Source organism: Schistocerca americana, chromosome 2 (assembly GCF_021461395.2).
Source record: "Schistocerca americana isolate TAMUIC-IGC-003095 chromosome 2, iqSchAmer2.1, whole genome shotgun sequence".
Lineage (NCBI taxonomy): Eukaryota > Metazoa > Arthropoda > Insecta > Orthoptera > Acrididae > Schistocerca > Schistocerca americana.
Window position 1 is genome coordinate 223,845,035 of NC_060120.1, and position 11,625 is coordinate 223,856,659.

Sequence of the window (11,625 nt, forward strand, 5' to 3'; positions counted from 1 at the left end):
GCAGGTGCTTATACAGATGAAATGACACAATTTCACAGACTCGGACCGAGGAGAGTGACATGCCAGGGTAGTCAGTGTACTTATTTGAATCACTGTGCCAAGTTGGCTTAATGTCTAACCGACATGCCTAGTAGACAGGGGTCCCGGATTCGATTTCTGACATTGGTACAGAATTTTGCTCACCACTTCAGTCTGTATTCATAAAATATCTGTGCGAGACCAGTAAAGCCTCTGAAACTGTGTCATTTCATTCGTTGAGTACTTGCACCTGGTTTCCAGGCTGAATCCTACATTTATGTTTGATGTTGAGGTGCTGTTCCAGAACATGGCGAGCGTCGGCAGTTCTGTTCTTGTGTAAGGGGAAATTTAAAGTAGACTGGGGCGGCAGTGAGAATTTGGATACAGGTGGGAGGGGTGCCAGGGTAATCCGTGCAGTTGTGTGAACCTCTGTGCCAAGGTGGCCTAGTGGCTAACGCACCTGCCTAGGAAGCAGGAGTCCCGGGTGCGATTCCCGGCCTTGGTACAAATTTTCAAGCACCGCTTTAGTCTATAAACATGAAAGTAACATAAATGTTACCAGGGCAACCGAGCATTTACAGGCGGTCTGACATGTGTCTGGCCTCTTCGCCATATGCTTCACGCCTCAGTCAGCTTTGGGTTAGCGAAAAGCTTTCGCACTTTGACTTGCTCTCTACTGCTGGAGTCTCAGAAGAAATTATATTACATCTTTTACCCTCCCTGACAAAAGTGCACAAAGGTTTATGCCAAAAATAAAGTCTTCTAGTTGCCAAAGTTTTAATGACCAACACCGTCCATACACTCAGACATCACGGCAGACTTGTTGCCAATTGTCCTGAGTATATAATGGCGCGAAATTCAGACAGTAAGTATGCAGTGGACTTTGCAGTGCACTCTGCATTGTTGCCATATTTCCCCCTCACTCCACTATCTTTCTTCAAGGTAATTCACTGTCGCCAGACTTTTCCCCTCTCAGTTTCCCATCCCCGACATAGGCCAATTGCCCTATGTACAAAATGGAGGGAAATTCAAAAAAATGTGGGAAATTCAGAACAGCCCAATTGTGCTAGAGGAAGTAGGGCTGTTGGCCATCTTCCGGTGACAGTTCTAAGCATAGGGACAGTGCATGCATACTGACAATTCCACTGCTTAAAGAGAAGTGTATGAAAGTAGGGATTATATCATTAGACTTTGTATTATATTTAACAGACCATAAAGTAAGAGGAAAGCGAATGTATGCTTCCATTTCAGTCCTGATTTCTCACGTCTCAGAGGCCATTAAGTGAGATGTGAATCATTATGCTGCATCTCGCAAATCAATTTTTCTCTAAACATATGCATTACGGTTTCGCAATTAGAATGTCAACACACCCGTGATTTACTTTGATACCTTCCATTAGTCTGATTGCATCATCATAAAGCCCATTGTGCTATATTTATGTTGTAGTATATGAAAAAACTGTTGTCTGGATCATCATATTGTTATCATTTTCAGAGAACTGTCATTGCAAAAACATTGAGAAGCAGATATATCACTGCAGTCCTTTCAAATTTTACCAGGGTTACGGCTGATATAGGTAACTATAAAGCGTAATAGCATGTCAGGGCGTCTTAATGGGTATATACATTCATAGGGGTTAGACCAGCACAGGGCTTCGTTGCATGAGTGCAGACCAAGTCTCCAACGAATCTGTGCAATGCTGTCCAGCTGATTATACTTTAAAATATGAGACTAAGGGTTGTAGGATTGTGTTTAATCATTGTCACAACTGCATGTTCTGTAAACTTTAGCATCAATATTTCACGAAAAGAATGTCCACCTGCTGAGGCATGTAATATCGATCAGCTATAGATTCGCGGCTGTAATGGTCACGTCAGTTTGTGCAGCCAGATAGCGTGTCGCTCATTCTAAAACTGAGGTGTGTTTAAGGCCTTAGGAATACATCTGTGTAAGCACCTGTTTAGTGGGGTGCTGGAAAGTACTGTATGTCCCAACAAGCTCGAGATGTACATAGCCAAGTAATTACAGTGTGCGAGATCGCTGAGCATTGGCTACAATTGCGATAACTGACGTGACTCAGCATGCAGCACGATACGACTTCGTATCAAGTGCAAAATAACGTTGCCAACAGCAGTAGGAGTTCACTACCTGTAGAACACAGTAGGTGTTTGCCTGACTCCAAACTCCAGGTACAGACTGGCTCTAGCCTGTTTGGTGGGTACCATATACCATCCGATGTCGTACGTGATGTTGGCTGCTGTCGTACCCTTACGCGTAGTGCTCACTAGGCCCCTGAACGCGCAGTCTGCCACCGATCTGTTGAACATAAGAGTCACCAGCGTATTGGGGCCTCTCTGAGCGGAACCAGCTCTGTGCAGATTAGGTGGTTGATAGACTTGCCGTGATATGATGCCACTTGTATGATCCTTTGGCAAGGAACAGTATGGGATTTAAAAAAGACGTCAGTGCACACCTCTCCCAATCCTATCATACTACACACAACAGCGACAAGTGTTTTACAACCATACATGTTGCACCAGCGAACTATACAGTTTTTAAGTCAGGACAAATGGTCTAGTTCCGACAGCCAGACGGTTTACCATAATGTTAGGATAAGTGAATTTCTCGCCATTCTAATCTTAGAAGAACTTTCCCGCCATTTAAAACTTAAGAGAAGTGAGCTCTTAGGTTTCGATTTTAATATAGGGTGGATTAAATTGTATAAACTGCGATGTCGGAAGGTCATTCTTTTTTAAATTTTGGAGAGCTGGGCTAGCAAACTTGTAGGGCTTCTAGTTTTTGAACTAAATTGAGACTGAATTGAATTAGCATTTGTAAGTAGGCTGTTTAGGTTTTTATGTTGGTAACGCCACGTAGCGCTCTGTGTGAAAATCACTGACTGTGCTGTGTGCAGTCTGTGGCTGGTTTACATTGTTGGAATATTTGCTATTGTAGTGTTGGGCAGCTGGATGTGAACAGCGCCTAGCGTTGCGCAGTTGGAGGTGAGCCGACAGCAGTGGTGGATGTGGGGAGATAGAAGGCGGAGTTTTGAGAGCGGATAATCTGGAAGTGTGTCCATCAGAAAGAGTAAATTTGTAAGACTGGATGTCATGAACATATATATTATGATTTCTGAACACTATTACGGTAAATACATTGTTTTTACGCTATCAAAATCTTTCATTTGCTAGCTATGCCTATCAGTAGTTAGTGCCTTCAGTAGTTAGAATCTTTTATTTAGCTGGCGGTATTGGTGCTAGCTGAATTGCAGTAGTTCGAGTAATGATGATTTTTGTGAGGTACGTGATTCATGAAAGGTAGAGGTTATTGTTAGTCAGGGTCATTGTTTTGTAGGGATTATTGAAAGTCAAATTGCGTTGCGCTAAAATATTGTGTGTTAGTTTAGTGATGATCAGAATAAGTAAAACGAGAAATGTCTGAGTACGTTCAGTTTTGCTCAGTTGTTTGAAAATCAAATAACGTAAGAGGTTTATCAGCACAGTCATTTATAAATTTTTCTGAGGGGACGTTTCATACTGAATTTGAATGGAGCTGTGTAACTTCACACAAGTAGGACAATCTGTTCACAGTCCTGTCTCGCCATTTTCCAGAATGATGATGAAAGGACGAGGACAACATAAACATCTAGTCCCCAGGTGGAGAAAATCCTCCACTCGGACAGTAATCGAACCCGGGACCCCGTGTTCCACCCTTCGGTACAGTTGTCTGAGCTTGTGATCTAGGTTGCCTATCTACATTAGCTCCGTCCTCGGACGCACTAAGTATACCTACTGGTAGCAGTAGTGGACACCACAAGAACCTGAAGACGATCCCATCAGAGGGGTCGAAACGTCGATCATTTTGGAAGAAATATGATGCGGCCTAGTAACCCAGAAGATTTTAACTTCTATGATGGAGTTGTTCGAGGAACACAGTGGTGAGTTCCAGTTGATGAGCTCGCCACCCAACTCGTCAGATCTGAACCCGATCGAACATATCTGGTATGTAATTAAACGTGGCGTCGAAGCTCATCGCCCACCTCTGGGGGAATTAGGTGAATTGTGTGTTCAGATGCGGTGCCAATTCCCTCCAACGATCTACCAAGGCCTCGTGCCTCGCCTCTGTTACCCGTGGCAAAGGTAGACAGATCGACTCAGGAAGTCGGGATGAGGGGTACACTTGGCATGGAAGTTCAAGGCCCCTATAATGTCACTCCTTAAACGCAAAAACTACAAAATTTTGTTAATTTATTCAAGACAATATTTATAAAGCAGCTAAGAGACAATCAACACGTGGCTATTTTAAGACAATACCAAATCAGGCAGCGAATTATAAGTACCAAGACTAACTTAAAGAGATGAGCCACAAAGATTTCAATAGTTAAAGGAACAATAAATTACAATCTGGAGGTGATTTAAAAGTTACCAATTAATACAATTCATTCGCAAGGAATTTAAATTTTTTAAAATATACGTGAAACACTAAAGTTTACTAAACGGGCAGTGACGCCAGGCTGCCCTTGTCAAAAGGCGACTTGACTTAAAATGCCTGAAGCAGCAGACCAGCCGTCCAAAGCAACACCTAAACGCCGGGACCCAACCAGGAGTCACTTCCCATTAGACGTCACGTCACAGCTTCTGTGCACCGAAGCAAAAAGTAGCGCCGCTCCCACACACCCCAACTCGCAGAAAACTGGAATACAAACAGACCGCAGAAGACACGGCAAACACCAACCAAACATCAATCAATATAAGTTAAGAGATCAATAAATAACAATATAAATGAAGAAGCAATTGATCTAATACTGAGTGAGTGCATTCCTATAAATGCACGAAAAAAAGGAACTACGTATAAATGACTAGCTTTACAAAATACGAGTGTTTACTACTAACTGAGTGAGTGCTTTCAAATAAATGCACGTATATAAGTGACTCAAATTTTACAGCAATATACAAGAGACGTCGACTTGATGGCAATCAAAATACACTGAAAACCTCATACAGACAATACATAAACGTATGGATACTGTCCCAAAAAGCCAAAAAATATAACACACACACCTCCTTGCTAATAGCTTCTTAACAGTAATGCAACCAGCGGATTTTTAAAAGGAATTAGTAACTGCTGGTCTCCATGCTGTCACACACTTTGCCGGCTGCTCTTACTTCAACAACGCGTACATTAGGGCAACCAAGCAACAAGTACACTCTCTGGAACGCAAATCGTTCAGCGGAACGAAGGTATCCAAATCACTTACACCTTCGATGGCGAGCTTTGTTCGAGATGGTCTCCAGGGATGGGTCTCTCCGAGAAAACAGGCACCAAGGCAATGCGACGAACTGCGCCAGGAGTTGACGTCAGGCAGGTCCACCACAAACTCGAGACCGTCTTACGAGGTACTCCCGGCGTGCCGCTGCTGACCGAGCACGCGTGTTTTCGTCTTTCGTCCACCCAAGCACGTCCTTGCGCCCCGTAGCGAGTCCAACACCAACTGCCGCGAGCGCGCAACACCCGCGAGATCACAACAGGAAAAAATATCTCAGTACAGCCGGGTAATTGGTAGTGTCGAGCCAAAGAGTTGGTGTCCAGAAAAGGCACACCACGGCACAATCGACTATTAGGTAGGTGGCTATAATGTTCTGGCTGATGAGTGTGTAGATCTACTTTCAGCAAGACTGACGCCCGTGATTTTCATACAGCTGTAAGCCTGATATGGTTTGCATTTGAAGTACTTTTTGTTCACGATCAACTATTCTATCATCCCTTAAAGCATGTACCTTTGCTCCTGACTCATCCGGCAAATGTTTTGTGGTCTCAGTGGTACATTCGTTACGGCTCTTCTGTCTTTGCACCATTCCCATTTTCGACACTGACGTTCCCGTATCTGTGCTCAACACACAAAACTTACACAAAGTTGAGAAAAGCTTCCAGAAACTGGCAAGTACTTGCAGGAAGATACAAGAATCTGTTTCCATTAGCTTGTGGAGACTACTTCTGGAAGTTGAAGCTTGCTGTAGTTGGCTTGCTTGTCGATGCGTTTGGGTGGGGGGGGGGGGGGGGAGGGTGTTTCCACGTTCGAAGATCTAAGAACTTGCACAGAGCTTGCTACTGGATACACGCCTTAATGAGGTTTGCACGCGTAGTAAGTGATATGGACAGTGGCAGACAGGGCCTAATTCAGCTGTTTGCCTCCCCTTGGCAGTGAGAAATACTTCCGCCCCTAATTTCGACATAAATGCACCACCAAGTAAATGCATACTATGACTGCTGCGACTAAAAATAAAAATAATAATAATAATAAATGCATGTGAAACTCACTTCGGTCCTCATTTAGAAAAATCACCATGTATATTTGCAGAACACTGTCCCTCAAATCCAAGTCAACAAATTATACCCGCAAAGTTCTTTTGTCACCTACGTCAACCTAGTACCTTTCTTCCTTCTGATATCGTGCTTAATCTTTCTTTCTAGACAGAATTCCTTCACCTCCGCTACAACAGTAGCGTACTCAAATTTGGTGATACAGTAATTGCTGTTGTTCTCTTCACTACTACTGATCACCGTCTTCAGTTCTTTATTGCCAATATACTTACTGTACTGAGCCACCTGCCGTTTCTATTCAACTCTTCCTTCCTTGCATTTGACCGGCTATCTTGCCTAGGAACCTTAGCATAGATATATTCTTTACTTGAGCTTTTGTTCCTCTTATCTTTTTTCCCTCCACTGTGTCTTAGACGTACAAGATAAACAGCACCGGAAATCTACATCTACACTTACATCTGGATTCACGCAATATTAATTCCTCATATTATTTAAACAAAATTAACTTTTTTATATCTTTCACTTCCTTTATACCAATTTTATTGTCGTAGATGCAAGTTATTTATCTGTACATTTATCGCATTTGGCACGATTAGGACTTGTAACTTCTTACATCTTACCACGTATATTTAGTAACTCATATTACAAGACATATAGTACATGACAAATATACAATGATGATAATAATAGTAATAATGATAAAAATAATAGCACATTTAATGATGAGTATATGGATTCTTGTTAACAACGTGGTAAGCAATTTCCTCGTTATGTTCTTGTCGAATGTGAGTAATGACGTCTAACAGATGCATATGGCATCAGCACAGAAGGAATCAGTACATAGAAGACTGGTAAGAAGAAAGCTAAAAATAATAGGGTAAGGCTAGTAGGTGAGACGGATCACGAAAACAGAGACAGAAAGGGATTATAAAAACATGGATAGTTTACATCCTTGCAGGAATAATGCTTCCCTGTTAGAAGGAAAACAGCTATTATATGATGAGAGGTAAACTACGCCAATGATAACTGGTTCAAATGGCTCTGAGCGCTATGGGACTTAACTACTTTGGTCATCAGTCCCCTAGAACTTAGAACTGCTTAAACCTAACTAGCCTAAGGACATCACACACACCCATGCCCGAGGCAGGATTCGAACCTGCGATCATAGCGGTCGCGCGGTTCCAGACTGCAGCGCCTAGAACCGCTCGGCCACTGATTAAGCTTTAATCGCCTCTTTCAAGCAGAGTTGTTTTGGACAAGACGCAGGTTACAGGGTAATACAATCAGGATCGAATGGTTTAAATGGAGAAGGAGTTGGAGAAAGATTGCAAAGCCACAGCCAAGACACCGAACATATCCAATATGGTATTACTGTTATGGAATGATGGTAAGTATTTGATGATGTGAAAAGAGGACTTAATGACACGAGTGACCAACGAACCTGCAAAGAAAACAGCGCGCCGACCGAAGTGGCCGAGCGGTTCTAGCCGCTACAGTCTGGAACCGCGCGACCGCTACGGTCGCAGGTTCGAATCTTGCCTCGGGCATGGATGTGTGTGATGTCCTTAGGTTAGTTAGGTTTAAGTAGTTCTAAGTTCTAGGGGACTGATGACCTCAGAAGTTAAGTCCCATAGTGCTCAGAGCCATTTGAACCAAAACAGCGCGCGAGTCAATCACATTAACTATACGGTTGCATATAGCCTATTTGAGGATAGGAACCACCGAACGACACGCGTATCTGATGCAACCATACATAGCTAGCTCGAGTCGTCTCGTTAACTTACAGCACAGTAGTAAAGATTTGAAGCACTGAAGAATCGATCATTTTCTTGCTTAATGTGAGGTGAAACTATATTTCTAAATTTTTCAGTGCTATTTAGATAAGAGGTTTCCGCAACAATTCAGTTTGTTCTTACAAATTCAGATGCTCATCCAAGATTACACAGATATGTTTTGCTCTTTTTTGCTGAAATGACTGGACGCCATTAAGAAGTAATGGAAGCACTATTTCACGAAAGTGTTCTCTGATAAGCTATAGGTGTGTTTTAAGGACTACCTGTGACATCTTAAAGTTTAGTTTAAGACCCAGGTTTTGAGTTCATTGTGGTACTGAAAAAAATTCGTCATTCATACCTGATACTGCAGTATCAATATTCGTATGGCTGGCGCTTGGATGCTACAGGATGTCGTCACTTGGTGTTTGTTATAAGAATACAGTACAGATGAATTATCATTAATATGCGGTCAGAAAGCAATGGACCAAGAAATGAACGGTGCAGGACTCCAGAAGCACGTTTTTCCATGACGACTTCTTCAATTCACAGACGTCTCGTTGACATCTCTTTCTGACCGAGTGTAGAATGACAGTTTTATACCGTTTGGTTGATGTATCGAAAGCCTAGAAGAAATCAAGCACTGTTAAAATGGTCTTGTCTGGCTGTCTAAGCATACGTTATCTCGTCAGTGACTCTGATTAATGCTGCTGCTGCGCTACGGTGTTTTCCGCATTTTGACCGATATTTACTGTGGATGTTAGATTTAAGGTAATCTTTCAGCTGTTCATGAACAATGCACACCAGGGCTTAAGATACAGCGGATTATGTGCCGACATTGCGCTCGATAATGAAAGCGAGACTTAAGAAAACACGAGATCATTGAACGTTGCGCTCGATAATGGAAGCGAGAGTTACGAAGAACACAAGACGAGTTCATTGGATCTGTCGACTTTGGGTAACTTTTGACTACGTAAAATGGTACGACGGTCACTCCAAAAGAAATGCACACTATTTTTTTAATCCATCTGTTATTCTACATGTTTGGAAGTTTTACAATGTGTAGATACATCCTTTAGGAACAATATTTTCATTTCTCCACATAATTTCCATCCCTCTCAACTGCCTTACGCCATCTTGGAACCAGCGCCTGTATACCCGCATGGTAAAATTCTGGACCAACCTGTTGGAGCCACTGTTTGGGAGCGTGCGCAAGGGAGTCATCATCTTCAAACCTTGTTCCACAAAGAGAGTCTTTCAGTTTCCCAAAGAGATGACAGTCACATGGAGCTAGATCAGGACTGTAAGGCGGGTGTTTCAGTGTTGTCCACCCGAGTTTTGTGATCGCTACCATGGTTTTTTGACTGACATGTGGCCGTGCATTGTCGTGCAACAGCAAAACATCCTGCTTTTACCGATGTGGTCGAACACGACTCAGTAGAGCTTGAAGTTTCTACAGTGTCGTGACATATGCATCAGAATTAATGGTTCCACTTGGCATGATGTCCACAAGCAAGAGTCCTTCAGAATCGAAAAACGCCTTAGCGATAACTTTTTCAGCAGAAGGTGTGGTTTTGATTTTTTTTTTTTCTTGGGTGAATTTACATGATGCCGCTCCATTGATTGCCTCTTCGCCTCTGGTGAAAAATGATGGAGCCATGTTTCATCATCTGTCACAATTCTTCCAAGAAATTCATCTCCACCATTCTCGTACTGTTCTAAAAGTTCGCTGCATTCCGTTTTTCTTGTTTCTTTGTGAGCCACTGTCAGCATCCTGGGAACCCACCTGGCACAAACCTTCTTTAACGCCAACACTTTCAGTATTCTGCAAACACTTCCTTCCCCTATCCCAAAGTAGCGTGACAGTTCGTTCACTGTGATGCGTCTGTCAGCAGCCACCAATTCGTTAACTCTCTGCACATTGTCTGGAGTGTGTGCAGTACGAGGCCTGCCCCTGCGAGGACAGTCCTCAATATTGCCGTGCCCGCTTTCATCACGTAACCCGCTTGGTTCAAATGGCTCTGAGCACTATGGAACTTAACATCTATGGTCATCAGTCCCCTAGAACTTAAAACTACTTAAACCTAACTAACCTAAGGACAGCACACAACACCCAGTCATCACGAGTAATCCGCTTGCCCACCGACCAACTGTACTGCGATCGACAGCAGCATCTTCATATACCTTTTTCAACCTCTTGTGGATGTTTCCCATTGTCTCGTTTTTAAAGCACAGGAATTCTATGACAGCTCGTTGCTTCTGACGAACGTCAAGTGTAGCAGCCATCTCGAAGGCATGCTGTGACGGCGCCACTCACGGGAACAGGTTGAACCAAGTTTGAAAACAAGCGGGAAGGATGTATCTACACACGGTAAAACTTTCACACATGCAGAATGAAAACTGTATTTTTACAAAAATAGTGTGCATTTCTTTTGGAGTGACCCTCGTACATACCAGATGTGTTAAATTGGGTTCAGATACGACGAGTTGGGTGGCCAGCACGTCAACTGGAACTCACCACTGTGTTCCTCGAACAACTCCATCACAGAAATTAAAATATTCTGGGTTATTAGGCCGCGTCATATTTCTTCCAAAGTTATCAATGTTTAGCCCCTCTGCTGGGATCTTCCTCAAGATCTGCTAGCAGTAGTGGACACCAGAAGATCCTGAGGAAGATCCCAGCAGAGAGGTCGAAACGTCGACCATTTTAGAAGAGATGTGGCGCGGTTAATAACCCAGAAGATTTTAACTTCAGTGACAGCGTCCAAGAAAGCCTGCAGACTTACATAACTCCATCATACTCCTAACGTTGTCACGTGGCACATTATCTTGTTGAAAAATGCCACTGCCGTCTGGAAACATGATCATCATGAAGAGGTGTACGTAGTGTGTAACCAGTGTTCCTCAGAGCATAATGGAGCCTCCGCCAGCTTGTCTCCGTCCCACAGTGCCGGTGTCAAGGAGCTGTTCACCTCGAAGACGGCGGATTCGCGCCCTCCCATCGGCATGACGAAGAAGGTATCGAGATTCGTCAGATCATTCAACTCTCTGCCAGTGCGCCAACGGCCAGTGGCGATGGTCAAGCGCCCACTTCAGTCGTATTTTATGCTGTCATGGTGTTAACATTGACGCATTAATGAGTCGTCGGCTGCGCAGACCCATCGTTAGCAGTGGTCGGTACACTGAAGTCTGATCTTAGTTCCGGCACAGTTCGCCGCCTGTCCTGTTTTGTCAGTCTGTCCAGCTTACGATGCCCGACATCCATAATGAGGGGTGGCCGCCCAAACCCAAGACGTTTTTTGGACGTGATTTCACCTTGATTACGCCACGTGTTGATGACACTCACCATATCACTCCTTGAAAACCGCAGAAATCGTGCAGTTCCCGAAATGCTCGTGCCGAGCCTCCGGGCCATCACAATCTGCCCTCGGTCGAACTCACATACACTCCTGGAAATTGAAATAAGAACACCGTGAATTCATTGTCCCAGGAAGGGGAAACTTTATTGACACA

The 11,625-nt window shown here is 43.5% G+C and overlaps 1 non-coding gene across 1 annotated transcript; it reads left to right on the plus strand.

Moving 5' to 3' along the window:
* Positions 1–451: 451 nt before the first annotated feature.
* Trnap-agg lies at positions 452–523 on the plus strand. Its single transcript has one exon. It is a non-coding gene; the product is annotated as a tRNA-Pro (tRNA).
* The last annotated feature ends 11,102 nt before the right edge of the window (positions 524–11,625 follow it).